A 26,473-nucleotide genomic window follows, 5' to 3' on the forward strand; every position below is an offset into this window, starting at 1 on the left:
CCTCAGTGGAGTCCCCCAACCACCAGTCCCCGCCTGTGTCACACAACCCTACAACGCTCTGGTCCACGTCGCTCCTCCGGCTACACAGGAAGAGACGCCCCCCCCCCCCCACTCACCCCGGCTGTTCATCCAAAGAAAGGCTGCAACATCAAAGAGAAAGACAGAGAAGAACAACAGGAAAATTGATCCTGGAGGAAACAGATACTTTGGTAAACTGGGGAGAGTTTGAAGAAAGATGAGAAAGAGGAGGAAGGGGAGGGGGAGGAGAAAACAACGCTTTCCGCTCAGCCGCGAGAAGCTATCGCACCCATAAAGCAAGAAGGTGGCACTAACAATTACAGAAAGGAGGAGCCCTTGGAAGTTCCAAATATGAGGACAGAGTGAAAGAAGTTGACTGACGGCCGGAAAGAAAAAAAAAAAAAATCAAGAGATTCTTCCAGAACATAGAGTATAATGAAGGAGACAGAAACCATAAGAGAAAAGATAAGAGACATGCAGAATCATCCGGGAGGTGCAACACGTGAGAACAACAGAAGTTTCAGAAAGAAAGCCTAGCAAAGACGGGGGGAAAGAATCTACAAATCGTCCCAACCCTTGTGGCTTAGGGCAGCCCTGGAAGAGGCGGGCTCTGCGGGGCTGGGGGCTTTTGTTTTGTGTGTTCCATGTCAGTGTCCCTACTGACGTCCCTTAGTGTTTAAAGGTCTCAAGAGGAGCCAAGCTGGGTAGAGCGTATCCCAGGGACCCAAGTGTGAAATGAACAAGGGGCAACCCTGGGCCCTGGTGTGGTGGTACCTGTAGATTTCAAAGTGAGGATCCCCCAGCGGAAGGGGGCTCAGGGGCCAGAAGGTCGGAGCTGTTCACTTCTCATCCCGCTAAGACATTGTCCTCCCAGAGCTAGATCCTAGGAGGCTTCGGGTTTTGTTTGAAAAAGGAGGGGGGTTTTCCATTACAGCTTCTCTTGCAGATGGGGAAGTCAACTTGTCCGACATGCCTTAAATCCAGAGGGCAACACTAAGGTTTGTGGACGGGTCTGACGGGAGTTGATCGGGGCGGAAGCTATAAAAGCCTTCTCAACAGATGTTTCTGATAGCGGAACGGGATGCCTGGCAAAGGAGCGAGCCCTCTGTCGCTGGAGGTATTCAAGCGGAACCCAGAGAAACATCTGTCAGGAAAACTATAAAAGGAATTGGAACCCTAGAACAGGTAAATTCAGAGAGATAGAAAGTAGAATAAAGACTATCAGGGGGAGGGGCGCCTGGGTGGCTCCGTCGGTTGAGTGTCCGACTTCGGCTCAGGTCACGATCTCACGGTTCGTGGCTTCGAGCCCCGCGTCGGGCTCTGTGTTGCCAGCTCGGAGCCTGGAGCCTGGTTCAGATCCTGTGTCTCCCTCTCTCTCTCTGCCCCTCCCCCGCTCGTCCTCTGTCTCTCTGTCTCTCTCTAAAACAAACATCAAAAAAATTTTTTTTTTAATGGTAAATTTTATAGGTGCCTGGGTGGCTCAGTCGGTTAAGCGGCCGACTTCGGCTCAGGTCATGATCTCACAGTCCGTGAGTTCGAGCCCCGCGTCGGGCTCTGGGCTGACAGCTCAGAGCCTGGAGCCTGCTTCCGATTCTGGGTCTCCCTCTCTCTCTCTGTCCTCTCCCACTCACGCTCTGTGTCTCTCAAAAATGAACATTTTTTAAAGAAATGGTAAGTTTTATGTTACACGTATTTGACCACAATTTATCAAATCACAAAAAGTGGGGGGAACGGAAGTCACATACACCGCTGGTGAGGCTACAAAACGGGGCAACCACTGCGGCAACTTGTCTGGCTGTTTCTCAATAAGGCTAAACACAGAGTCATCGTAGGACCCAACAATTCTGCTCCTAGGTATATACCCAAGAGCAATGAAAAACAGAAACATCACGCTAAGTGGAGGAAGCCAGTCACGAAAGACGCATGCTGCGTGGTTTCGTTTATACGAAATCTGCACGACAGGCAAACCTACACAAACAGAAAGCAGATGAGTGGTTGCCCAAGGCTGCGGAGGGGTTGCAGGGAAATGGGGAGCGACTGCTAATGAGGATGGGGTTTCTTTTGGGGATGATAAAAAGTGGTGACGGTTGCATTTCTGTGGGAATGCACTAAAACTCACTGAAATGTACACGTTAAGTGGGTGGATTATATGGTATGTGAATTATATCTCAATAAAGCTGTATAAAAAAAAGAAAAAAAAAAAGGAAAAAGAGGCTTCCCACCAAGATGGGAAGCGGGGCCAGATGACCTTCTTCCATTCCAAGGCTCGGTGATTTTCTGTTCCAAGGCTTGGCGATCTTTGGCTGCCTGCCCCCTCAAGGTTTGGCCCCAGGAGGGCTTTCTCAGCAGCTCACGGACACACTCCCTCATCGCCGTGCTTGCTAGTGGCTGAGTCAGAAGCTTCCCGGCAGAGCACCCCCTGCATCACGCTGTCAGCCTGGCCCCCTGGGTTGGTTTGTTTTTCCAGGGCATAAACGTATTTTATGGAGAAATAAAATGCACAATAATAAAAAGGGGGAGGGGAGTGTTTCCACAGGCTCACATTTTATCCAAAGGGGCCGTGATTTGGCATCCCTGGCTCGAATATGAAATTATTACACAGGAATTGACTCTCGGTGTCTCCGATGCTCCCTGGGATGATTGCTTCTATAACTTATGGAGACAGCCGAGCGTTTGTATTCAAGTGATCACATAAATTAATATCCATATGTGGAAATGCTGTGTTGGGAGCAGACCCGGTTTAAGAATGCTTGCCTTGTAATGATCCTTGTACCTGAAGGAAAATGCCCATCCCGGGGCTCCCAGGGAAGGTCTGGTTCGGAAGGGTTTGAAGGGAAAGACGGCATGCAAAGCGCTCCCCCTTTAAAGTGATGGAGAGCCGTGCGCTGTGTTCAGGCGTGATGTCATCCGAGGGAAGGAAGGGAACGAACGGCTTTTTCGGAAAAAAAAAAAAAAAAAAATTTTTTTTTTAAATAAATCCAAAAGCATGTGCCTTAAAATGTAATGTTTTGCTCCTCTGGGATGGGTTTAGCCCAAAGTTCTAATTATATGTGTGGCGGTAAAGGCCTCCTTAAGAGATTGCCAACACCATGCCAAAGGATGGCGGGGGGGGGGGGGGGTGGCAGCTCCCGCAGGAATTAATGATGGGCTTTGTGAGGGTAGGGCAGGGGATCGGGGAGTAGACGACCCAAATCCTGCCCTCAGGTCGCAGATCACGTAGGTGAGACCAGAAGCCACAACTGGGCAAGGCTGCCCGCGCTGGGACCTAGGGAGTCATGGGGGCACGGTGCCCCGCACAAGTCGGGCGCTCGAAAGAGATCTGCTGAATGGAAATACAGAAGGACGGGCACCTGGGCGGCTCAGTCGGTTAAGCGTCCGACTCCTGATCTCAGCTCAGGTCTTGATCTCCGGGTTGTGAGTTCAAGCCCCGTGTTGGGCTCCGTGCCAGGCGTGAGCTTGTGCGTGCCTGGACATTTAATTCCATTTCATTCATTCTGGAGCTGTTCAACACCGGGGAGATTTATAACCTTTTCAGGTGATGAATGACAATCATGTGCTCAATAGAAAGCGCTAGATAGGGCCGGCCTCCTACAGATTCGGTCACTTCCCTCCCTCCCCGACAGGGAGGAGATTTCCAAGAAATCTCGAGAAAGGCACTTCTAAGGTTCTGATGGCACAGACCTGTCCCTCAGCAGCAGCGATGTGCTGGTAAATATTTAGCAACTGGCTCTCCCGGGGTGGGGAAGGCCCGTCTGTAGCGCTCGCCGATTCCTATGGTGTAAATACTCCCAGTGTGGTCAGATTTCAAGCTCTCGACTGGACATCACCCGCTGCAGAGTTGGGAAGAGATGTGTATAATTGGTTCTCATGGGCTGGCTGCTGCCAGAGGGCCGATCTCTCCCTCGCACTGTGCTGACTCTTCTGGAACACACTGGCTCCCCCCAGACTCTGTTCCCAGGAGGAGCAGTGAGGGGAACCTGGAAACATTCCAGCAAAGCCTCAGCTATTCTCCCTCATCTAGAGAAGATTCCCTGTGCCCCCCCCCCCGCCTCCCGCCCCCAATCTCTCCTGGCTTTTTTAAAACGTTTATTTATTCATTTTTGAGAGACAGAGAGCAAGCAGGGGAAGGGCAGAGAGAGGGGGACAGAGGATCCGAAGCAGGCTCTGTGCGGACAGCAGCGAGCCCGACACGGGGCTCGAACTCCCGAACCATGAGATCATGACCTGAGCCGAAGGCTCTACCCAGTGAGCCCCCCAGGCGCCCCTCTCCTGGTTTCTGAAGGACTCAAACACCAGCCACCTGAGAGAAAAGCCTCGCCACAGAGCAGCCTGACTGCCGTCTTTTCGAAGGTTATGCTTTCCCAGGACCTAGTATTTCCTAACGAGAAAATGGCAATCAAGATTGTTCCCCACTAAGGATGAGCAGTGGAATGACAGACAGAGAAACCACGGAGGGGGGACGTTGATTGGCAACGCCCACGGCAGCTCCCGCGTCCTTCTCTGTACCCGAGACGGGATTGCCTTCGAGAGCAGCGGGCCCCTATCTAGTTTGGCTTCCTCCTAGATCTTCTTCTGAGACCCCCGCAAGGCCATGGCCACACCTCTGGCTGCAGGCCTTTGGAGCCGGGCCCCCAGCCTCGGGTCATCACGCGGTGCGGCCCACTGCATCCTTGCTCGGCAAACACCCCCTCCTCCCGCCCCTGCCCCAGCCCCAGCCCCTCGGTGCACCCCCTCCCGGTCCCCACTAATGTGGGGTTCAGCCAAGTGACTCACTTCGGTCGATGGAACCGAAGTCAACAGGATCCAATCGGAGGTTTTCAAACGCGCTTCCTCCTCCTTTGGGCCTGGCCTCCCGAACCCCTGCCGTCACCAGGAGAAGAACATGCCTCCAGGTAGCTGCTGCAGCTTCGCGTGGGACTCTGGAATGAGAGATGCATGGAGATGACCTCAATCCAACCCCTAGGCTGCAGCCGAGAAGCCACAAGCATCCAAGGGTGAGGCATCAGGGTTTGTGGTAAGCCACGGGGATTTGGGGGTCATTTGTTATGCAGCTGGGTGCTACCAATAATTATTACAACCACTCCAGGTCCTGCTTAAGCCCAGAGCCCCGAGAGGCATCTGGGCGGCTCAGTCGGGGAAGCGTCCCGCTCTTGATTTCGGCTCAGGTCACGAGCTCACGGTCCGGGGTTCAAGCCCCGCGCCGACAGCGAGGGGCCGGCTTGCGATTCTCTCTCCGCTCCTCCCGGGCTCGTACCCTCTCTCGGGGTCTCAAAATAAATAAACCAACCTGAAACACACAGAGAGAGCCTGGATCAGCTTGTCGATCCGGGAAGACTTCGCTTTGCACCAATGTGGTGTCAGGGACCTCCTGGCAAACCAGCAACGAAAGGACACGTGCGTACTTTTGCCCCCTTACGACCGCGCACGTATGCCTTCCTGAAGTAGGAGTGGAGTCTGGTTTAGTCTTTCTCTCCGACAACGAATCATTCGCCAAGGACCTACTGCATCCCGGACCCTGGGCGTCTGGTACCTGGAATCCACCACACCAAGAAGCCGAGAGCGCTCCTCGGGAATGCGAGCACAGAGAAGGGATTACGTGTGAAAGTCCAAGTGAATGACACAGATACAGAGCGCAGGGCATTCGAGAGGGAAGGAACCCTCACCTTTAAGGTTCAAAAGAGGCAGCGGGAACCAAGAAAGGCTTCACAGAAAAGGAAGGAACGGAAGTAAATCCCACAGGAAGAGCTGGTCTCAGGGGCAGGCGTGAGATCAGACAAATCAGACCCGTTAGCGGGAACGGTAAACTGAGTCAGGTCACGGTCGAAAGACTCGACATTCTCACTCTACCTGATACGAAAGATTACTGACAGCTACAGTCTTCAAGACAGTGGGGTACTGATGGAGGGACAGGAGCACAGATCCCCGGGGAAGAATGCAGAACTCCCAAAATACACCCACACTTTATTGTTACGTCACAAGATGGCATTTTCCGGGGCGCCTGGGTGGCTCAGTCGGTTGAGCGTCTGATTTCGGCTCAGGTCATGATCTCACTGCTCATGAGTTCGAGTCCCACATCGGGCTCTGTGCTGACAGCTCAGAGCCTGGAGCCTGCTTCGGATTCTGTGTCTCCCTCTCTCTCTGCCCCTCCCCCACTCGTTCTCGGTCTCTGTCTCTCTCTCCAAAATAAACATTAAAAAAAAAATGGCATTTTGCCCTTGTCATTTTTCTATTAAGTCCACCTTATCCTCTTACCTGTATGTTACAAATACCCTCCTATTTTCTTCTGATTCTGTGCTTGCTACCGTTGGTATATTTTTGCTTTGTTTTTATAGTTAACGCGAATGCATCCAGAATTTGGTGGGAGGTGGGGTGCACAGACAGAGCCTGGCGTAAGTTACAAATCCAAGTTAGGCCTCCGTACCAATAAATTGTGCGCACGGCATTTATTAAATAATCATTCCCATATCTGCTATTTGGTTATTTGGTTTGTCGTGGATTAAGTCATCACCAGGTTTTACGTCTCTTCTAGAATCGTTCCCATTCAGTGGATCAGTTCTCCGTTGTAGAGCCAATTACGTAGGATCTTGCTTATCACAGCCGTATAACCACCCCTTGACATTTGTAGGGAAGAAAGAAAAAAAAGATTCAGGATTCTATTTTGTGGGTAAGAAGAACCATTAGCAATTTTCAAGCATAACAAAGCAGACTTCCTATATTTGGAGTTAATCAGAGGGAGGTGTGTGAAATGTAGAAGGTAGAGCAGACCTGGAGGTCAGGAGCCTGGGCGGCAGCCTTAGACGATAAGGCCTACACGCAGGCAGGGACGACGGAAAAAAGATGCAAAGCTACATTTATAAAATCAGAATAAGGTAGCTCTACAGAATCTTCTAAAGCATGTACTCACAAATATTCACTCTACAAATGAGGAACCTGAGGGCCAGAGAAGTGAAGTCACTTGCTCAGGACCACACAATGAGTTAGGGCAGAGCTAGGAACACAGCCGGGGTGTAGAACATGCAACTCTTAATCCCAGGGTCATGAGTTCAAGCCCCACATTGGGCATGGAGCCTACTTTAAAGAAAGAAGAAGAAGAAGAAGAAGAAGAAGAAGAAGAAGAAGAAGAAAGGAAGAAATCCTACTAACAGTGGCTTGAGTAAGGAGTTTCTTTTTCTCTTGTAGGAAAAATCCAGAGAAACATACAGAATCCAGGGCTCATGTATCTACTTAGGTTATCACAGAGCCCTCTATCCTCCTACTCTGCTGTCCACTGCTTGTGGGGTTCATCCTCATGGTCCCAAGATGGCTGCTGCACCTCCAGGCACAGTATCTGTATTCCAGGCAGGGGGAAAAAAAAAAAAAAGACAAGGATTAAAGGTGTTCTCTCTTCCAGAAAATGTTTATCTGTTTAGGAAGGGAAACCCTTCCCGGAGATTTCTGCTCACCTCTCGTTGGCCAGGACTGAGGCACATGGCCACCAGCCTCTCTAAAGTAACCTAGCAATTTGAGAATTTCACTATCTCACCTCTGTGGTAGAGCGTGAGAAAGCAGAAGGGAGTCGGAACGGGTGTGAGTGAGACTAACTGGAATATTTGCCTGATACCGGGTCTCTTATCTCCTGGTCCAGGGCTCTCGGTATTTTACGCTGTGACAGGGCTGGCCGCGCTGGGGTAGGCGGGGGTGAGGGGCCACACTACTTTATCTGGGCCAGAGCCAGGGAAGATGGCCACCTCTTTCTCAGATATTGATAAGGCTTCCTGAAAGACTCGAGGCCCTAGAAGCTGCTCGAAAGAAGGGAGACAAAGCGCCAAGGTCTGGTGGGCAAGGGGAAGCAGGCAGGTCATTTATGCCACAACAAACTATTAATTACAAGGCACTTGGTCTCCAGACCCAGGCCTGGGAAGTGTCTTGAAAGTGGAATATAGAAGATCAGATTAAAGGGATGGATGGGAGTCAAGAAAATGTCCTTGGAACGAGGGCAAGAAAACAAAACGGAAAACCAAACGAAAGGAAGTTGATCTTGGGAGGTCAGCTTAGGAGGGGTGAAATCCTGAACAGTCTCTGCCAGAAATGAAGGCAAACATTCTCCCCTGCAACCAACCAGGATGGAGATGCCCCAGCGTTCCAGGTTGACTTGCCGGACGGGTCCTTGGAAACGTGCAAAGAGGCCACAGAAAGGAAACTAAAATGATGACGAAGCTCGTGGGGCCAAGCAGTGTGGCAGGAGAGATCAGGGTTCCCACTCTGGCTCTGTACCACCTGGAGCTACCTTCTGGGAACCTGCCTGGGGGTAGTGACCTCTCCGTTCCCTAGGGAGGCAGGGAAATCAAACGACAGAAAACCCAGGTCAAGGTGATTTCAGCAAAGGAAAGGGATTTACTGGCACACATCACTGAAATATCCTGGGGCAGGGCTGGCTTCAGGTTCAGTGGGATCCAGGGGCTCAGACAATGAAGGTTCTGACAAAGCGTGATTCTCTTCTCCGCGAGAAGCAGCAAGTTCTGCAACGGTCTCTCTGGGACACACTCGGGTCACAGGCCAACCTCTGAACCAATCGGTGTGGCCAGAGTGGGATGAGGGGACAGGTTCAAATGCTCCGTGCGTCCCACTGCTGCAGCCAGGAGATAGAGTCAGACCCCTCCCACCAAGCCCCTGGACTGAGAGTCAGAGAGGAATGGTTTGTCCAAACACAGTGTGGGTTCTGGATCTAGAGGGGGGACCAGACGTTGGACAGGCAAAGAAGCCAGAAACACCAAAACCTCCCAATCAAACGAAAAACTGCCTTTTCCTTGTATCCAGACCTGAGGATTAGAACCCTAGCTACTTCCAGCCTTGTCAAAGAAATTGTCAGAAAGACTGAACTGAAAAGGCCCTTTGAAATCATCTCTCCTCCCCACGCCCGGGCACGGAGAGGGAAAGAGGCCTGCCTAAGCGTGTAGGGCTAGATCAGCCGCAGAACAGACTAGAAAAGACTTACAAAAAGTCAACCAAGCATTCTTTCACTTCCGCCTGCAGCTTCTCTGGGAATGGTGTATAAACGACTAAGCAAAACCCTGGAGAATGTCACCAGAAATGGGGACAGGTCTGGCCAGCCTACTGTGATAGCTCAGCGAAGAATTTCTTTAGGGGGAAAGAATCCTCTTGGGAATGACGGAGGCTGGGTTGCATAAAGGGCCTGGATGTCTGAGGCCCTCGGGCCCAGATCAGGGACAGTGTGGCTAAAGAGGGAGGGGGTGGCAGGGCACTTTTCCATGACAGGTTGACTTGGGCTTCAGAGGGCAGGTCCAGGGCTGAGAGACCCCTTTAAGACACCACATTAGAGACAGCAATGGAACAAGTTGGCTGAAGGGGCTGCAAGAAACCACGCAGCACCTTTCTTCTTCTTCTTTTTTTCTTTTTAGCAAGCTCTGAGCCCGACAGGGGGCTCGAACTCACGACCCCGAGATCGAGAGTCCCATTCTCTACCGACTGAGCCAGCCAGGTGCCCCCACACACCTTCTTTCTGATACCAACAGCCAGGTGTCCTATCGGTAGTGCCTCAAAGGCCTGCCACCCTGACTGGCTCCCCGCGATGAGATATGTTTCCCCCGGCTCCCCAAGGAGGTCAAGTATCCCCTTCACGTTTTCACCAAAAGGGAAAATATGGCCCCTGCACCCGGTCCCCCTTTGATCTTTCCCTTCCCTGCCAACATCCAGGCCCGACAGGACCATTTCTCAGACGCTCGGAGACGCCCTTAGGAAGTTTACCTGGACAACACAGCCACGTCAGGGAGGAAAGTTTTTCAGAGGGGCTTTGTTACAACGCTCTTCATTATACGCTGCCTTTTTCTCTCCTCGTCTTTTCTTACAGGACCCAAGTGGGAACACCAAATGGCTTCAGGCCTTAAGGAATCTGAACGGATTATCGTGATTACTTAAACAAGGGTTTTCTGGAACTCTGAGCCAAGTGGGATAGAGAACGAAACTTCTAAAGTTATACCCTCCCAGCGATTGGTCAGATAAGTGTGGGGCCTGAGCAAACAGACAAACCATGAACATTTCTCCCATTAACTCTTTCAAGGTCTAGAAAAACACACGCCGGAGGCCTATGCCCCAAGGGGCCCCGGGGACTCTAGAATTTACCAAGGCAGGCCTTCATTCCTTAAATAAAAGTTCTTTCTCCGGCTGCTTTTACTCATCCCCTTTCCTGGTGGGGGGAAGGTGCTCACGAGAGGCATCCCACCTGCCAGTCACCACGGCAGCAGAACCAGACGAATCTCCCTAGTTCTGCAGACCTAAGCGGGGACGGGCAGGACGGACGTGGCTGCTGGCCTGTGCCCAGGCACGCTGTCACAGACCAGGCCGCCCCAGTGTCAGAGCATAAAAGCAGGGAATGGTTCACGCGCCCCCGCCCCCCTCCGCCACCCCTTTGCCGGGTCTGGAATTGGCAGGGTCCACAGGCTTTGCCTATTTTTTTGTTTAATCCATTTTTCTTCATTTGTCCAAGCTGCGAGTGTCGGGTCTGCCCTTCATTGACATGAAACCTATCCCCTGAAGCAGCCAGGGTTCCCCCAGACATGTCCATAGGTGCTTTCGAAATCCGGAGGCAACCCCGACAAACGCCGGAGAGCACCAGGATGGGAAAGAGCTGGAAGTTATCCAGAAATTGGCAAACCCCGTGGACCCTGCCAATTCCAGGCCCGGGAAAGGGGTGGCGGAGGGGGGCGGGGGCGCGTGGTTCCGTCAACCCCTCTTCAGTCTTCCTGGGAAAGGGCCCACCCAAACCCAGCCCTCGGTCTGGGCCTCCCCAGACCACGCTGCGCTGAGGCCTCCCTTCCACCGTGCCAGAGCCGCGGGGGCACCGCCCGGAGCCCCCAGAACCCACCCACCGCACCCGTGCCATCTCCAGTCCTGCGGGCAAGGGGGGTCAATGTCGTTCAAGTAATTTCTCTGCGAACACAAGATGGCAGCCTTAAATAAATGCAACCCTGCGCAGCTTTTAATCTTACACATCATTAAATTCCTAATTTACACATTATGTTTTCGTGGGCCAACCCATAACTCATTAGTGTTGAACTCACGAGGTATAAAGACCAACGCACGACGGGCGCCGGGGCGCAGTCACCTGCCTGGGTTAACAGTTCCTGCCGCGGGGGCAGGGAGGAAGGCGCGAGAAGGCCGCCGGGGCACCCACGAGGCCGAAGCTGGGGCGCGGGCGAGCCCTGGGTGCCAGGCCCCGCGTTACAGGCCGCGCTCGAAACTCTGCGGCCGAGAAAGTGCCGGGGCCGGCTCCCTCCCTTCACTCCCGGGTCTCGAGCGAGAGCGCGCGCGCGCGCTCACACACACGCACACGCACACACTCACACTCGCACACCCGGGTGGCCGCGCGGGGCTCCGAGCGGCGCAGGCCTCCTTGGCAGACATCTTCCTGTGGGAGGATTTCAAACGAGCCGTGAAAGCCAGAAACTACACGGGTTACAAACTCCGGAATCCCTGGCCGGCCCGGGCCCCCTTCCCACCTCCGACGCGGCCCCTCTGCTCGGCGCGGGGCCAGGAACCCACTAAAGGGCAAAGCGCGCCCGCCGACGGTGCGGGGAGACCCGGGGGGCGCAGGGACTGCCCGAAGTCCCGTCTCCCTTCCGACCCGGGGACCGGCGGCCGAGTGCCGCGCAGCCCAGCTCGGCCTCGTCCGGCAGGGGTGGCCCAGGGCGACCCGAAGCGGGGGGTGGGGTGGAGGGCTGGCCGCCGCTCTCCAGAGAACGACGTCACCAGGGCGCAGCTGACAGCCCCAGGCCCCGGCCAAGGCGCACCACAAGGCGGAGGGAGGCTGGTGCCGGGAAGGGCCTGGGGGCCAAAGGAAGCAGCCTTCGCGCTGGGGCGAGGCCCCGGGCGGGAGCACCGAGGCCGGCTGTCCTGGCGGCGAGGGCTAGGAACGGCCTCGCCCGGCGCAGAGCCGGCCAGGCCCTCGAGGTGCTCCGTGCCTTCCCAGCCAAAAGCCGGCTCCGCGCCGCGGCGGAGTGGGAGGGAGGAGGCAGGGCGCGCGCCCCGCCCTCGCCGCCCGCGGTCACAGGGGCAATTACACTCCTCGCTGCAGACGGTTACCAGCTCGCCCGCGCATCCCTCTCCCCCCTCCTCTCCTCTCTCCTCCCCTCCCCTCCTCCGCGGAACTGCTGGCTCCATCTTAGCGAGCGCGCCCGGGAAGCCCCGCCGAGGCCAACCGCCTCTGGGGACCTCCCCGGGTTGCTGTCGCGCCGCGCGCCCCCCAGGTCGCCCGGGCGAGCCCTCCACGCCCCGCAACACGTCCCACGAGCGCCACAGCCTCGGAAGCGGCTGTTGCGGTCCCGAAGGGGCGACAGGAGCCTTCTCCAAGCTCTGCAAGACCCCTGCAGCCCCGCTTTGCCCCGCAATCCTGTCCCCAGCCAGTGCAGCCACCCCAGCGCCCCAAATCCCAAGCACGCCTCCGTTTTCCAGGTCTCTCCTGCGTCCGGCCGGTGTGCTTTCCAAATGCCAAGTGGATGCCTAGACCACTTGTCTGAAACCCTCCGAGGCCTTTGCGCTACCAGACGTCCACTGCCACAAACAAACCGCCCCCCTCCTTCCTGCCGTGGTTTTATACTATTACAGAAGGTGTCTTTGAAGCTGTGAGTGAAAACTCAGGTTTTGGGTTAAGAGCTTCATTTCCACCCAACTGTGATTTGGGGCAAATTCCTTAACCTCACTTTCCTTATCTGCAAAATGGGAGACATCGTGCCCATATAAATGCGGGGCTGTGGGGTTTAAAGAAGATAGATGTGTGTGGAAATGACTTGGTACAAAATCCTGGTGGTTAGCATGATTATTACCATATGGCCAGAACTGCGGCGGCACTAAAAGTGAGGTGGCCTTCTTCCGACCAAGAGTGAACCCCTGCGGAGTCCAAGGCCGCAGCTCACGAGTCGAGGTGAGCCCAAGCCACCGGCTAGGCCTGAAGGGAGGACAGAGGAGTCGAGGGGCAGCCAAGGGAGCGAAACACTCAGCCTTCCGCCTTTGCAAATGAATAGGGCTCTGTCTGCAACGCCTAAGGCTTAAACCTGGCGCGGCGGTAAATTTAGCCTGAAGGCAGCGCCTGCTAAGGGGCGGGGATGTCTCCTAAGGGGAAGGAAAGGGAACTGGGTAAGAAAATGGAGTTGCCTCCAGGAAGAGGAATCAGGGAGAGGAAACATTCAGGGCCGCTGGCAGTCCACTGGCAAAAAGAAATCGGACGAGGAAAAAAAAAAAAAAAAAAAGGCTCCCCAGAAATTGGGCCACCGTGGGAGCCGCGAGACAGACTTCCCATCTGGGAAGGGCTGCCTACGGGTAATTGGGTTTGCTCGAGTTGCCTCTATAATTAATAAGTGATTTGACTTGGAGATTGGAAATAGTCGTTGAAAGGAAGCCGCGGGCGTAGGGGTGCGAGGCCCGCGAACCTCCCTCCAAAATCCAATGACCGCGGAGGAGGACGGTTTAAGGAACACGAGGAATGTGATAATATTGGCATCTAACCTTCTAGTGTTTGAGTAATTCGTTGCTTAGCTACTTTGGATAGGCCATTATTTTGCAAACTGGAAACATTTGCAAGTGGTGATATTTTGCTCCTGCCTGACGCAGGGGCTGCAAACCTACCTCGGCTCTGCTGAACTCTTCGAAATATATATGCATAAATTGTTCCTAATGAGACCATCTGTTTTTTATGGCCCCTCTGGAAGCAGGAGGAACCCGAAGACTGCTCTGTCTTGCAGAAATCTGTGGCCAGGCAGGCCCGGGAAATAAATAGGAAAGATTAGAAGGGTGTACGTGATTTAACAATATGCAGACAGGGGGTTCGGTGGCAAATGTATGCTTGGGCTCCCAGGGGTGCCGGACACTTAGGGTGGCTCTGGGCTGCCTGGAGCACGAGGATTCCAGCCAGCGAGCCTGCTAGAAGGCCCAGGGACTGTGCGGCTTTTCACAGCACACACGAACCTCGTTTTTGCATGCCTGGAACGTCACCAGAGCCTCCACGCGAAACCGCAAATCTGCCACCGCGCTGGGGGACCCAGGACACGTAGCCGGCGGTGGGGGGTGGGGGACGGCGTCGCCCACAAGCCCGGGCCTTCCCCTCCTCCCCTGCGAAGGTGAAGGGAGCCGAGCCTGGGGCACGGAGCCTGAGAACGCGCCTCACCCCACCCCACCCCCGGGCCGGAGCCCGGCGCTCACCGGAGGCCTGTCCCAGAGGCTGAGCTTTCTGCCCGACGCGCGTCTGGCAGGCCCAGCGGCGCGACCTGAGCCTGCACCGAGGGTGGCAGGGCAAACACTTTTCACATTACCCGGTGGTTGTTAATTGGGCAGTGCAAAAGACGCCGAGCCTACCCCTTTGTGGCGGGGGGGGGGGGGTTAAGAGTGGGCAGTGGGGGCTGCTTAATAATAGAGGGGCTGCCCTGGGGAGCCTCAGATATCGGTAACCCCCATGATTAATTCATAACTCTCCACTGCGCCTGGCACCGTCTCGGGTCTTTAATCGGTTCTGAATGTCAGCGAGGCTTCCCCGACAGGCTGAGCGCAGCCTTTTGAATGTGTTGAAAGTCGCTGCGCGCACACCAGGAGACAAAGTTGCCATCTGCTCCGGGGACCACGGCAACTGGGCGCTGGGAGGGGCCTTCCTCCCGCGGCTCCGGCTGCCCCGGGCGGCCTCCTCTTCCCGGCCGGCCCCAATCCTGCCCCAGAGCCAACACCGGCCCCCGCACCATCCCCGCCCCCCGCCCAGGGCGCACGCCCGGTGGAAACTCCGGCTCGCGGCGAAGTGGAGCGCTGCGCTGGGGCGCGCGGGGAGCCTCGCCGTCACCCGGACCCAGGCCTATGCTAATGAGATTATGAACTAGGGTTGTTTATGTCCTCGGACCTGGGGGGGGGGGCGGGGTAGGCGGGCAGATAAAGTGTGGAGGAAAGGATGACTTAGGGGAGAGGGGGAAGCCCTGGGAGAACAAAGCTCCGGGCCGTCGGCCTCCCAAGAGTCGCAGAAGTGACCGCCACGGGCTCGTGCACAGGCGGAAGCGGGGGGAGGGAGAGAGGCCGGGCCTAAAGCGCCCTCGCAGGTTTGGAAAACGCTGAGAGGGCACAGGGGGTGGGGAAAGTCGGAACCCGTAGCTAAAGGTTTGGCCCTTAGGCTAGTTTTTAAGGAAATGGATCTCAGGAAGGGGAGGAGGCACCACGCGCCCCGGAGAGGTAGGAGGGAGAAGCCCTGTCCCCCTCACCCCCCCCCCAACCCCCAGCTAGCAGAGCGTGTGCGGTGACCGACCTCCGCGCTCTGGACCTGGAGGGGGACGGAGCCGTCTGGCCGCCGCGGGCCTGTGCTTCCGCACCCCCCAGCTCTGCGCGTCGCCTGTCCCCGAGCGCCTCGCCTCCCAACTGTAATCCCACACTCCCGCGAGCGCTGGGGCTGCGGAATCGTTTGAGTTGGAACTGCATCAGATGAGAACGCCGGGAGGTGAGATCGGGTAGGAAATCGTCGAAACTTAAGAGTTGTGCGCCGTCGCCTCCTCCCCCCCCCCCCCCGCCCCGCACACACACATAATTTCCCCTCCCCCTTCCCAGCCGCCACCTCCCCCACCCTCTCGATTCTTCAAGGTTTGCAGCCCAGTCCTGTCATATGGTTTTGTTTCTGTGCTGCTGCTTTTTTTCAGACACGAAAATTGGACACGTGGAGAATTAGCCGGGCTGGAGAAGCGCTGGGTGCAGACTCAAACAATGGTTTCCAGCAGCGGAGCGAAAGGAGGCACCTTCCCACCTCACCCCCAAAGGCAGCGGCCTCAGCGTGTGGTGGGAAACACCCCCATCATTGCCCACCCCTCCCTCAGAGCCTAGGAAAGGTCCAGCGTGGACCCCTTCCCAAGACACACGCCCCTGGGGTGCGCCTGGACCGGCATGCTGGCTCTGAGATCATTGTGCCTGGGGTCTTTGGGGACTTATAAATTATAAGGGATTCTTTTCCCCTGGGAAGGTGTGGCATCAAAGACGCCACCCCAAATACTAAAGTTTACGGACCCAACCGGGCTCCGGGCTCTCCACTCTTTGGCAATTGTACCTTTCCTAGGCTGCTTGGAGCCTTCCCCCTTCTCGTCTGATGAGCCAGTCTCCAGGTGGCTGGGCCTCCAGAGCAGCTTCCTTTAGCCATTGTCTTCTCCAGAGGCCCCATGCTCCACGGCAACCCCAACCTTGGCCCCCAGCTTCTGTGAGCCCCCCCCCCACCAACCCTGACTCTGCTCCATTGGCAGCAGCCACAGCCCTCACCCCCAAACAGCTCCACTCGCCCAAGCAGGCCTGAGCACCTCGCCCGGGCACACACACCCCGCAGCACAGAAGCTCTGCCTCCCGGAGCTGGTTTCCTCTTACAGGCTCCCGTCAGAGCTGTTGGGGCTGTGGCGGCGCTTGCCTGCGGCTCCCAGTGCAGCCCTGGGTCTCCCTGCAGCGTGTGCGGCAAGCTGTGAATCGGCCTTCTCTTCCCTTCCTGCAAAGGTCAAGCCATCTCCTCCAGCATGGCCGTGGTGCACTTCTGGCCGCAGAGCTCCTACGCTGCAGCCTGGGTATGGAGATGGGGTGGGTATCCATGCAAGGGAGCAGTCCCCCCCCCAGCCCCGCGGCCCAAGCCAGTGGGGGGCAGGGACCAAGGGATGTGAGATTCAGGAAGGGAAACACAACACGGCAGACAGACCCCAAAAGCAGTTCAGGACTTGCAGCCTGAGACCGAAGAGAGGGAGAGAAACCCAGGCAAAGGCTGTTGGGCCTTGACTCCTGAAGGGGAGGCCTTTCCCCCCCCCCAGGGGTTGCCCTAGGGGAAGGTGGGGAGAAATGGCCGCAGTGTCCGCACTGTGTCCGGCGCAGGTCCTGGGGCCCCACCACCTCCCGTCAGGCTGTGCTCCGCTCCTAGCAGGAGTCAGAAGCAAGCAAACCGGCCAGGACTGAGAATTCAGAGGCCACGGGTATCAGGTCAGCGGCGGCGCCCCAAAGAGAGACCCCAAGAGAGGCCTTTCTTCCACCGCAACCCCAGGGAGGCTACTGAGTTCTGCAAAGCCGCAGGAAGACTACAACATCCCGATGTGGAGAAAAATGAGAGGAAACGCCATTAAACTTGCTTCCTCCAAGGGGCACTACCCCCAGTTTTCTCTGAACTGTACCTAAAAAGTCAGGAGAGAGAACTCATTCACTTTTGTTTGGTTTAACATTGCCAGCTTCAAGTCAACCGTGGGCCCCCCGAAGGTTTCGTAAAATATTTAATCTAGCTCAGACAATTTCCTGCAGTCCCTACCCGGACCACCCCACTTACTGAACAACTGCCAAAAAGCAGGCTTGACTGCGGGCTGGCAACCGCGGGCCTTCCAGCGGCCTGGCCGGCCTGTACCCTGCACGCAGGAGCCTGGACAAGGCCCTTCACAGAATCCAGGGACACCAGGTCTGGGTTACCTGGGAGGCCCAAAGCGGTAAGGAAGGAAGAAGCCCAGGAAATGAAGTTAAAGACACTTGCTTTTCTCACTAAGCTTGTGCTGTCTGTATGACCCGCTGGCCCTCACCCTCCCCGAAGTCTGTGAAATGGGCCTGTGGATGTCTCACCTCTCTGGCGTGCTGTGCGTTTTGGAGAGCAGCACTGGGGGGGGGGGGAGGTGACTCCCTGTGTGCCGCCCTGCGCCCTCTACTCTCATCCGTTCGCTGTTTTCCTCCCAAGCATCTCACCAGGGAACCTAGCCAGCCAGAAAGGGATCCTTCGACTGCGCTGAGCCTCAGCCCCTTCCAAACGTGAGGCTCACGGGGAGAACTCCTGCTCTGCCCAGTTTCCATTCCTGCTTCCAGAATAACGAGCCGAAAACATGTGTACTGTAAATAAAGCCTGTCTAAATAAAGCACTCGGGTAAAGGCTGCCGAGAAAACACTCGGCATCGCTCTGTGCTCAGAGCGTGAGTCAGCTTCCCAGCTCCCGGGGAACAATGGAGACCTTGCCAAGGGTCCCCTCCTGTCAATCCCTGAAGGCCCCCAAGCCCATGTAGGTGGTGGAGACGACGGCCCATTGGGACCGTCGACCTGGAGATTCGGGGGGGGGGCGGGGGAGGGGGCGCTCCCGACGGCCCGAGGTTGGGGTCCAGCCCCCGCGTTCGCGCCGCCAGGAATCCGTCTACCCGCAGCTGCCGCGGAGGGGTTGAGGGTTAAGCAAACACCGGGCAGAAGAGCGAGCCTGGGGTGCTGTGGGGCTGCTGCCCTCGAGACGCAGACACGGGAGAGAAGGAGACGCTGGGGGCGCTCGCTACGGAGCCTCCCGGAGGGAAGACGCCCCCTCCTCATTCCCAAGCCGGGCCCTCGCCCACTCGGCTGGCCGCCTCTCTCCTCCGCAGCCTCCCAAGTCTCAACGGAAGCGAGCGTAGCAGCTGCCAGAGTCACCCCACTCCTTCAGCAGTCCCCATAGGCCCATACGCGTACACTAGCCGCCCCACACACATGTGCTGGGGACTCCGTGTGCGCGCCAAGGCCCAGTGAAACGGCGTCCCTTTGAGGGAGAGCGGTTTTGGGACTCGTGGCGGCCTCCGCGCCACGTCTTCTGTCCTCTGGGTTTCCGTGTGGAGCTGCGCACCGCCCCCCCCCATAGGGTTCCGACTGGGGCGGTGGCCTCTGCTCCGGCGTGGGGCCGGTGGTTTCCCCAGGCCCGGTGACCTTGAGGGTCAGTGATCCACCCCGCAGGCCCGCGGTTTCCGGAGTCGCGCGGCCGGCCCTTCCTCCCCGCCTCTCCGGCCAAGGCCGCCCAGCCTCGTCGCGCTCAGCCCGCCGGCTCCCGAGCCCGAGCGGGGGCGCGGGGGGTGAAAGCACCGAGGGCCTCACCCACGTCCTGCGGACACGCGCCCCGCTGGGGCCCGTGCTGGCGCTCCAGCAGCCTGAAATGGCCAAATCGTCCCTGGGCAAGGTTGGAGGCGAGGCTTTGGGAAGAAGGCGAGGAAAACAAGTGAAACGGGAGGGGCGGGGTGGGGTGACGGCTCATAAATCACCCAGCCCCACCCTCGGGCCTCACCGCAGAGGCGCCCCAGCCCCGCGGGAAATGGAGGGTCACTCGGCCACTCCTGGCCGACCTCTGAGCTCTCCCAGAGCCAGCGCCCCACCCTGAGCTCAGGCCGCGCTAGCACCAGCTCCCGGCCGGGATCGTAAACCACCCGCCCGATTCGGCGGGAAGCCGCCCTTGGACGCAACGCGCATCCGCCCAAGGGGAAGTTTATTTATAGCTTGTAAACGTAAAGGAAACCAGACCGCGCTGGCTCGCCGCGCTCCGGCTCCTACGCTCCCCACCTGCCCACCAGGGAGGGCGCGGCGGGAGGCGGAGGGGGTGCCTTAGTCTCTCCCTACTCCCCCCCCCATCCCCGCTCCGCTCCCGGCGGAGAACGGGGTAGGGTCCTAAGAGGCTGGCAAGCCTTAAATTCCTCTCGGGGTGCCTATCGGCGCCGTGAAAGCCAGAAAGGACAGAGGACAGGGCCCGGGCACCGGCGTGGCGAGGGTAGGGACGGCCGAGCTGTCCTAGTTGGCAAGCACCAGCCGGCAGGCCCGGCAGTGCAGCGCGGGATTCCGCAGCTCCCGCTCCGGGCCCGGGGAAGTCCTGGAGAGCCCGGGATGGGGGCGCTCCGGGAGCTTCTCCTTGGAAGGCGGGATGCTTCCCCCGTTCCTCCCGAGCACGTGTCCTCAGCAGAGCCGGCAAGCGCTGCGCGCCTGGGGCTGCGATCCGCGGGTGACAGCGGCTGAGAGCGCCCCTCCCCAATCCCCACCCCCGCCGTCGCCGCTTCTCCTGTGGAGCTCGACGCTCTGGGGTGCGCTCGGGGCAGGCCCGAGGAGACGGAGAAAAGGAAAAGTGTTGGAGAGATTAGGGAGAGAAGACATTAAAAAGCCTAGCCCTGAATAGACGAGCACTCCCCCCCCTCCCACCCCGGCCCCAGCGGCTTCTCCCAGTCCCAGCGGAGCGCACCCACCCCCAGCCTCGGCCCGGGCAAATTCGTGTGTATGTTGTCTGTGTGTGTCTGTCTGTCTGTCGTGTGTATATCTCGTGTGTGTGTATGTGTGTGTGTCTGTATGTCTGTCTCGTGTGTGTGTGTGTGTGTGTGTGTGTGTGTGTGAGCGCGCGCCCGCGCGCGCGCGCCGGGCGGGCAGTTGCGAAACGGGCTCTTGGCTGCAGCGCGGCATAATGGAGGTGGCTGGAACAATGCGCGCTTTGTGCGCGCGGGGAGTTGTTTTCCACCCGCCTCGCCCCCCTCGCTCGGGCCGTATGGCACTTTAATCCCCGCCACGGCTCGGCACAAATGCACTTGTGTCCTGCGGGTCACCGGGGGCCGTGCGGCTGGAACCGACCCCCTCCATCCGCGGACCCCACCGCCGGCTGCCCCATCTTCCTTCCTGCGCACCCACCACGGCCACGATTCCCGGCGTAGCCCGGTCAGCCGGCTTGGAAGCTTCCGGGCCCGCGGGCCACTTTTCTTTTCCGAGGAGACGGCGCGCACCCCACCCCCTTCCTTCGCGAGCTCACACAAACACACATTCGGGCCGACTGCAGGCCCCACACTCGCCGCCCTCCCTCTCCTCGCCTCCATCCCGCCCCCGCCCCGTGCTCCGGACTCCTGCGAACAATAGTAAATGTCAACAGATTCCGCGCGGCGAGTGTCTGACTCGGCCGAGATAAGGGTGCGCGGTTGGCCCCGCGCTCCGCGCCGCCGCGGGGGGAGCCCGCCCTGACCCCGGCAGGAAAGAGCCGGCTGTGACGAAAGCCATGCCCGAGGCGGGGGGGGGGAGGTCGGGGGATAGGAGGGGAGGCCACCAGTCCCAGCCCGGTGGGGGAGTCTCGCCGGGAGACCAGGCCCTGCCCCGCCCCCACCCGCTGAACCCGGTGCTAATCGGGGGCCGCTGGGCACCGGGAAAGCGGCCGGGTCGACGTGGCGCTCGGGCCTGCTTTCAGCTCACAATTCCAGTGCTCTGCGGACGCCAGAAAAACGCTGATCCGGATCGGGACGCGGGCAGTTTTCGCCTTACTGGGAGCCGGCACCCGAAAGACGCGCAAGATTCGAGTGCCTGTCTCCGGAAACTCATTAAAATATTTTTTTTTTTAAGCGCGCACACTTTCACAGGTCCTCCTCCCCGGTCGTCCGCAGCCCACCACCCAACCGAGTTAAAATTCGCAAATTGATTCTCACGCGTTGGTATTAATGGGTTGTTCCTCTTAAATTGTTGCCAACTTTGCTAATGGATTATTATTTAAATGATTTCTTTTTTATAAAGTACGTGTTGTTTTATAGATGCGTATTTACTTAAAGAAATCAACTGCATCTATTAACATATTAAAGAGAGAATAAAGCATCGGGGCCGGTGTAATGTACTGTTCAGCCTTACTTTGGGTGCTCGCGAAGATAGGAAAATCTTATTTGTTTAATAATAAGTCACTCATGAATATGCAAATGGCATCGGTGCAGTACCTCACTTCTGTCACTATTAATGAGTTGCAAATTAATGTGACAACAAAAGGAAAATCTATTTAGTGGAGGAACTCGGTTTCCTACCTGGGGAGATCACAAGCCGGCCGGGAACCTGGATCTCCAGGAAAGAAGGGAGCGGGCACGGGTGCTTCCTCACCCAGTCTCTTCCTGGAGCCTCCGCTATTGTTTGGTCTCAGGGACGCGCCTTATCGGGAGCCCCTTAAAATTCCTGCCCCGGCCCGAGGAAGAAAGGCTGCTCCAGGGTAATTAGGGCCAAGTGTGATTAATGGAAATCAGCCCACAGTTTGAAGTAAAGCAGTTGGTGAGGCAGATTTTGGAGGGGGAGTCTCCCCCTCCCCCCTCCCCGGCCCAGCTTAAAGATTCCCCAAAGCCTTCTCGGCCTCGGTTGCTTTGGGCAGTTAGGACCCATAAGGACCAAATGAGGCCTCGCAGGCCTGACCACAGGTTTTAAGACAACACCCTATGTGCCTGCATTTTACGAGGTGACTCTGCTGATGGGGAGTTTCAGAGCAGATCGGCTCATTTTCCTACCGACCTACTTCCCAGAGGTTACAGACTGCATTCTGCTTGGCTCCTTTCTGGCCCGCACATCACAGCCTGTTTTTATTTCATCGACGGATGCTGCAGAGAATGTTTCGAATCCAGTGAAGTTTGGAAACGTCTCTGAGAGAATAAATAAATAAATGCTGAGCTGCCCAGAGCGGTAGGCTAATAGTTCAGGTGCCTGGGTAGTATTTCAAGAAGCTGTTCGACTCGGGAACCTTCTGGGGAGGCGCAAATAGTCTATATCCAACCTGACTGACGGCTACACGGTCATATACAAATGTAAAAATTCATCGGGCTGCGCACTTAGGATTTGTACACTTTACTATGTGTGAGTTATATATCGTGCTGGGGCTATCTATGACTATGCGAGGCCGCCTCAAAGCTTAGTGGTGTAAACAATAATAATCATTTCTTTTGCTCAAGACTCTTGAGACGGCTCACCTCTGCGCCACTCCGTGTCAGCTGGGACAGGTCAGCTGGAACGCGGGGATCCGTTTTCAAGACGGCTCACACCCACGGTTGGCCAGTTGGTCCCGGCGCTGTCTCTTCTCTATGAGGGCCTCTCCAAAGATCACTTGGGCCTCCTCGCAGCACGGTGGCTGGTTGCCAAGAGCGAGCACCCAAGAGAGAGGGGGAAATGGAAGCTGCCAGTTACTTAAGGCCTGACCGTGGAAGCTAGCAGTGTTAAATCCTGCCACAGTCTATTGGCCAAGCAAGCCAGATTCCAGGGGTGGGGACGTCGTGGGCCCTTCCCTCTTATCTCTCAATGGGAGGTGAGTCAAAGAATCTTGGGGCTGTGTTTTAAAACTGACACGTAACTCACGTTAAATGAAAACGGAATAGGTGCCTTCACGTTCTGCCTTATGTCTCACGCCTCCTTTACCTGCTTTACCCACGCGGGGCGCAAGCTCGCAAACCGCGAGACTGTGATCTGGGCAGAAGTCAGATGCTTAACCGACTGAGCCAGCCAGGCACCCCTCCTAAACATTTTCTCAGTCTGAAAATAAAATTATATATATATATATATATATGGCTTGTTTTTATCGTCTTTTCAGGCATTCAGATACTTGAATGGACAGTTAGGACCCTCATAAACGAACACCTCCCTGAAGACTCAAACATTTATAAATCAAACCAATTAAATTTGTAAATATAGTGAAGCTCCACTTGTCTTAAAAAAATTTTTTTTGGGGGGGGGCGCCTGGGTGGCGCAGTCGGTTAAGCGTCCGACTTCAGCCAGGTCACGATCTCGCGGTCCGGGAGTTCGAGCCCCGCGTCAGGCTCTGGGCTGATGGCTCAGAGCCTGGAGCCTGCTTCCGATTCTGTGTCTCCCTCTCTCTCTGCCCCTCCCCCGTTCATGCTCTGTCTCTCTCTGTCCCCCAAAAAAATAAATAAACGTTGAAAAAAAATTTTTTTTTTTTAAATTTTTTTTTAACATTTAATTGTTGTTGAGACACAGAGGACGAGCAGGGGAGGGGCAGAGAGAGAGGGAGCCACAGAATCCGAAGCAGGCTCCAGGCTCTGAGCTGCCAGCAAGGCTTGCCAACCGACGCGGGGCTCGAACCCACCGACTGTGAGATCATGACCTGAGCCAAAGTCAGATGCTCAACCGACCGAGCCACCCAGGTGCCCCGCGAAGCTCCAGTTGTCTTAAACAATCGTCACTCTGCTTTCCGAGTCAAATCTGAATTCCCTTTCCCTGAAAACTGCTGGCCTAAAGTCTATTGTACAATTTCAAGTTGGACTCATAAGGCGAATTCTTTACTAACTCCCAAGTTTACATAAACATTACGAGGTAAATGGCACACGCGGATTGTTCCTGAACTTAACACCCAAATATTACTACAGTACGTTCGGTTGATTTAATCTATCCCCTGTTCATTCTCAACCTTCCCAAGGTGAAGAGAACTCCCTCTGGGGACCCTGTTTGGGCCTCTCAAGGGTGTTGAGGTTACTCGATGTAAAGACAAATTTAAGGGTTTGGAGGAAGCAAGAGATTACTGGCTATTCTTCCACTGGAATGGAGCCTAGGGAGGTGGGTGGGGTTGTCGAAACCTACTGGGATATGACCCTTTGTCTCCGACCAGGCTATTTTACAACTGAACAAGGTGCGGAGACTTAATAACACTGTGAATACTTGCCTTCTCGCCTACAAATCAGCACAGAAACTTCCCACCTAGGAAAGGGACCACCCCCACCCCCACCCCAAAAGCCGGGTCTGCGTATTTCAATATTCCCTATCTATACATGTTTCTGTTCTTGAAATTTGCCTTTAAATGGGTTGGAGTATCTCGCCCATTCCTTCATTTAACTAATGAGTTACATAAGATCTTGGACACGACTTCATTTTACATTTGTATGAGAGTCCTGATTCTGCCTTCTCGGGAATCTTTGACGTTGGTCGACGGTTCCTCACGCTATATAGATAATATTTGTGGCCAGCTAGAAATCGGAGGCCGGGATGCAGGATACGGGCCCTACAAAGCTCCAGGGAGAATTTGCTTACACCCCAGACAGACCCCAACAGAGCCCGGTTAATCCTGTTTATAGTTACTATGACAACCGAAGCCTCCAAGGCCATACGTACCCTTCAGGTGGAATGATTTTCTCAACCTCGGGTTCCAAGTTCAAGGTAAATCCCACGCTGCTTCTGTCCTAACACTCTGTCATTTGATTGGAGGAGAGGGAAGTACATGGTTACCACCCATGTTGCCTCAACGCTCGATTGGATTCAATTAACTTATTTACCACCTGTGGTGGTTTTTAAATATGTCCACAAATTCCTTGATACTCCTCCCTTCAAAGGGTGGAGCCCGATTTTTCCTTCCTATAGTTGTGGGCGGTACTCAGTGACTCACTTCTGATGGATAGAATGCGACAGAAGTGACTGTATGTGACATCCCTGAGTAGGATATACAAGGCATTGTGGCTTCCTGGTTGCTATCTGGGGGAAGCCAGCTGCCACATCCTGGGCACATCCGAGCAGCCCTATGGACCGAGCCGTGTGTCAAAGTGCCGAGGTCTCCTGCCAACAGCCGTGGGAATGAGCCACCTCGGGAGAAGGTCTTCAGCCCCGGCGGAACCCTCAGATGACTGCAGCCCCCGCCACCATCTGGACTGCAACCTCGTGAGAGTCCCGGAGCCACAAGCATTCGGCTAAGCTGCTCCTGCATTCCTGACCCACGGAAAGTCTGAGATAACAACTGTTTGTTGTGTTAAGCCACGAAATTGTGGGGTGGTTTGTTATGCAGCAATAGATAACTAATACATGAGTCAGTCCTGCATTCGGACGAAGCTCTAAACCATTCTGATACCGCGAAACACATTTCTGTTGTGCCTAGATGGGTGGATGTGCCTCTTGTAACCCCAAAGGAAGACACCCACCCATTTCTCTCAAACCCGAGAACCCTTTTCAGAAAGCCATGAGGAATGTGACCTACATCACATGTTTCCGGCAATAACATTAGGGATGAGAAACTAGCAGAAGAAGTAAAACAGTTTTAAATAGTCCTTTGATCACTTTGCAGTTGAAAGTCAGATCTTTGTAAGAATTCATTACCATTTTAACTTACAGAGAGGAACCATTCTTGGAGACAGAGTCAAAATGAGACGAAACACGCATTCATACCCTATAAGAAGCCACCAAAAGTGTGAAAAGCAAAAACAAGATGACTAAGTTCTAGAGGAGCGAATCTCCTATAGGTATGCCCCAAAGTGCTGTTGAAAGATAAAAGAACTTCTTTTCTATGTGCATGGTATTTTTCAACAACTGAAAGGATAAAACATTTGAAGGGTGACCTAAATGACTCAGGGTGCTTCCTGTCCCAGGGACGGGGACTTGGTAGTGTCGCTAAGACTCTCCTTCTCAAAAGGAGTAGGTAAACCATCACATAGTCAAATTACTGTGTCCCACTCCTTTCCGTGAGCTTAGATGGGAAAAGAGAATCTGTGTGTGTGCACGCGCGCGCGTGTGTGTGCGTGCATTCGTGTGTATTTCACACTCGTCCTCAAAAGACTTGAGTAAATCCAGGGGCGCCTGGGTGGCTCCGTCGGTTAAGCGTCCGACTTCGGCTCAGGTCACGATCTCGCGGTCCGTGAGTTCGAGCCCCGCGTCGGGCTCTGGGCTGACAGCTCGGAGCCTGGAGCCTGCTTTGGATTCTGTGTCTCCCTCTCTCTCTGCCCCTCCCCCGTTCATGCTCTGTCTCTCTCTGTCTCAAAAATAAATAAACGTTAAAAAAAATTAAAAAAAAAAGATTCGAGTAAATCTGTAAAAAAAAAAAAAGAAAAGAAAAAGAAAAAAATGTAGGGGCGGGCACTTGGGTGGCTCAGTCGGTTAAGCATCGGACTTCGGCTCAGGTCATGATCTCGCGGTTCGTGGGTTCAAATCCCCGCATCGAGCTTGCTGGTGTCAGTGTGGAGCCTGCTTCGGATCCTCT

The 26,473-nt window shown here is 55.6% G+C and overlaps 1 long non-coding RNA gene across 6 annotated transcripts; it reads right to left on the reverse strand.

Annotated features, from left to right (window-relative positions):
• Positions 1-1,671: 1,671 nt before the first annotated feature.
• LOC124509451 (uncharacterized) lies at positions 1,672-24,844 on the reverse strand. Of its 6 annotated transcripts, none has more exons than XR_006961449.1 (8): positions 24,625-24,844; positions 22,479-22,636; positions 7,162-7,345; positions 6,440-6,629; positions 5,094-5,305; positions 4,792-4,937; positions 3,700-3,848; positions 1,672-3,518 (listed from the first exon to the last, which is right to left on the reverse strand). It is a non-coding gene; the product is annotated as an uncharacterized LOC124509451 (long non-coding RNA). The 6 variants fall into 6 exon arrangements; XR_006961453.1 differs by having other exon boundaries at positions 5,097-5,305; positions 6,271-6,629; XR_006961448.1 differs by having other exon boundaries at positions 6,271-6,629.
• Positions 24,845-26,473: the final 1,629 nt, after the last annotated feature.

The sequence above is a fragment of the Lynx rufus genome, unplaced genomic scaffold (assembly GCF_022079265.1).
Source record: "Lynx rufus isolate CCGP_SWC_20201006 ecotype Redwood Valley unplaced genomic scaffold, mLynRuf1.p SCAF_14, whole genome shotgun sequence".
In the NCBI taxonomy this organism is placed as follows: Eukaryota; Metazoa; Chordata; class Mammalia; order Carnivora; family Felidae; genus Lynx; species Lynx rufus.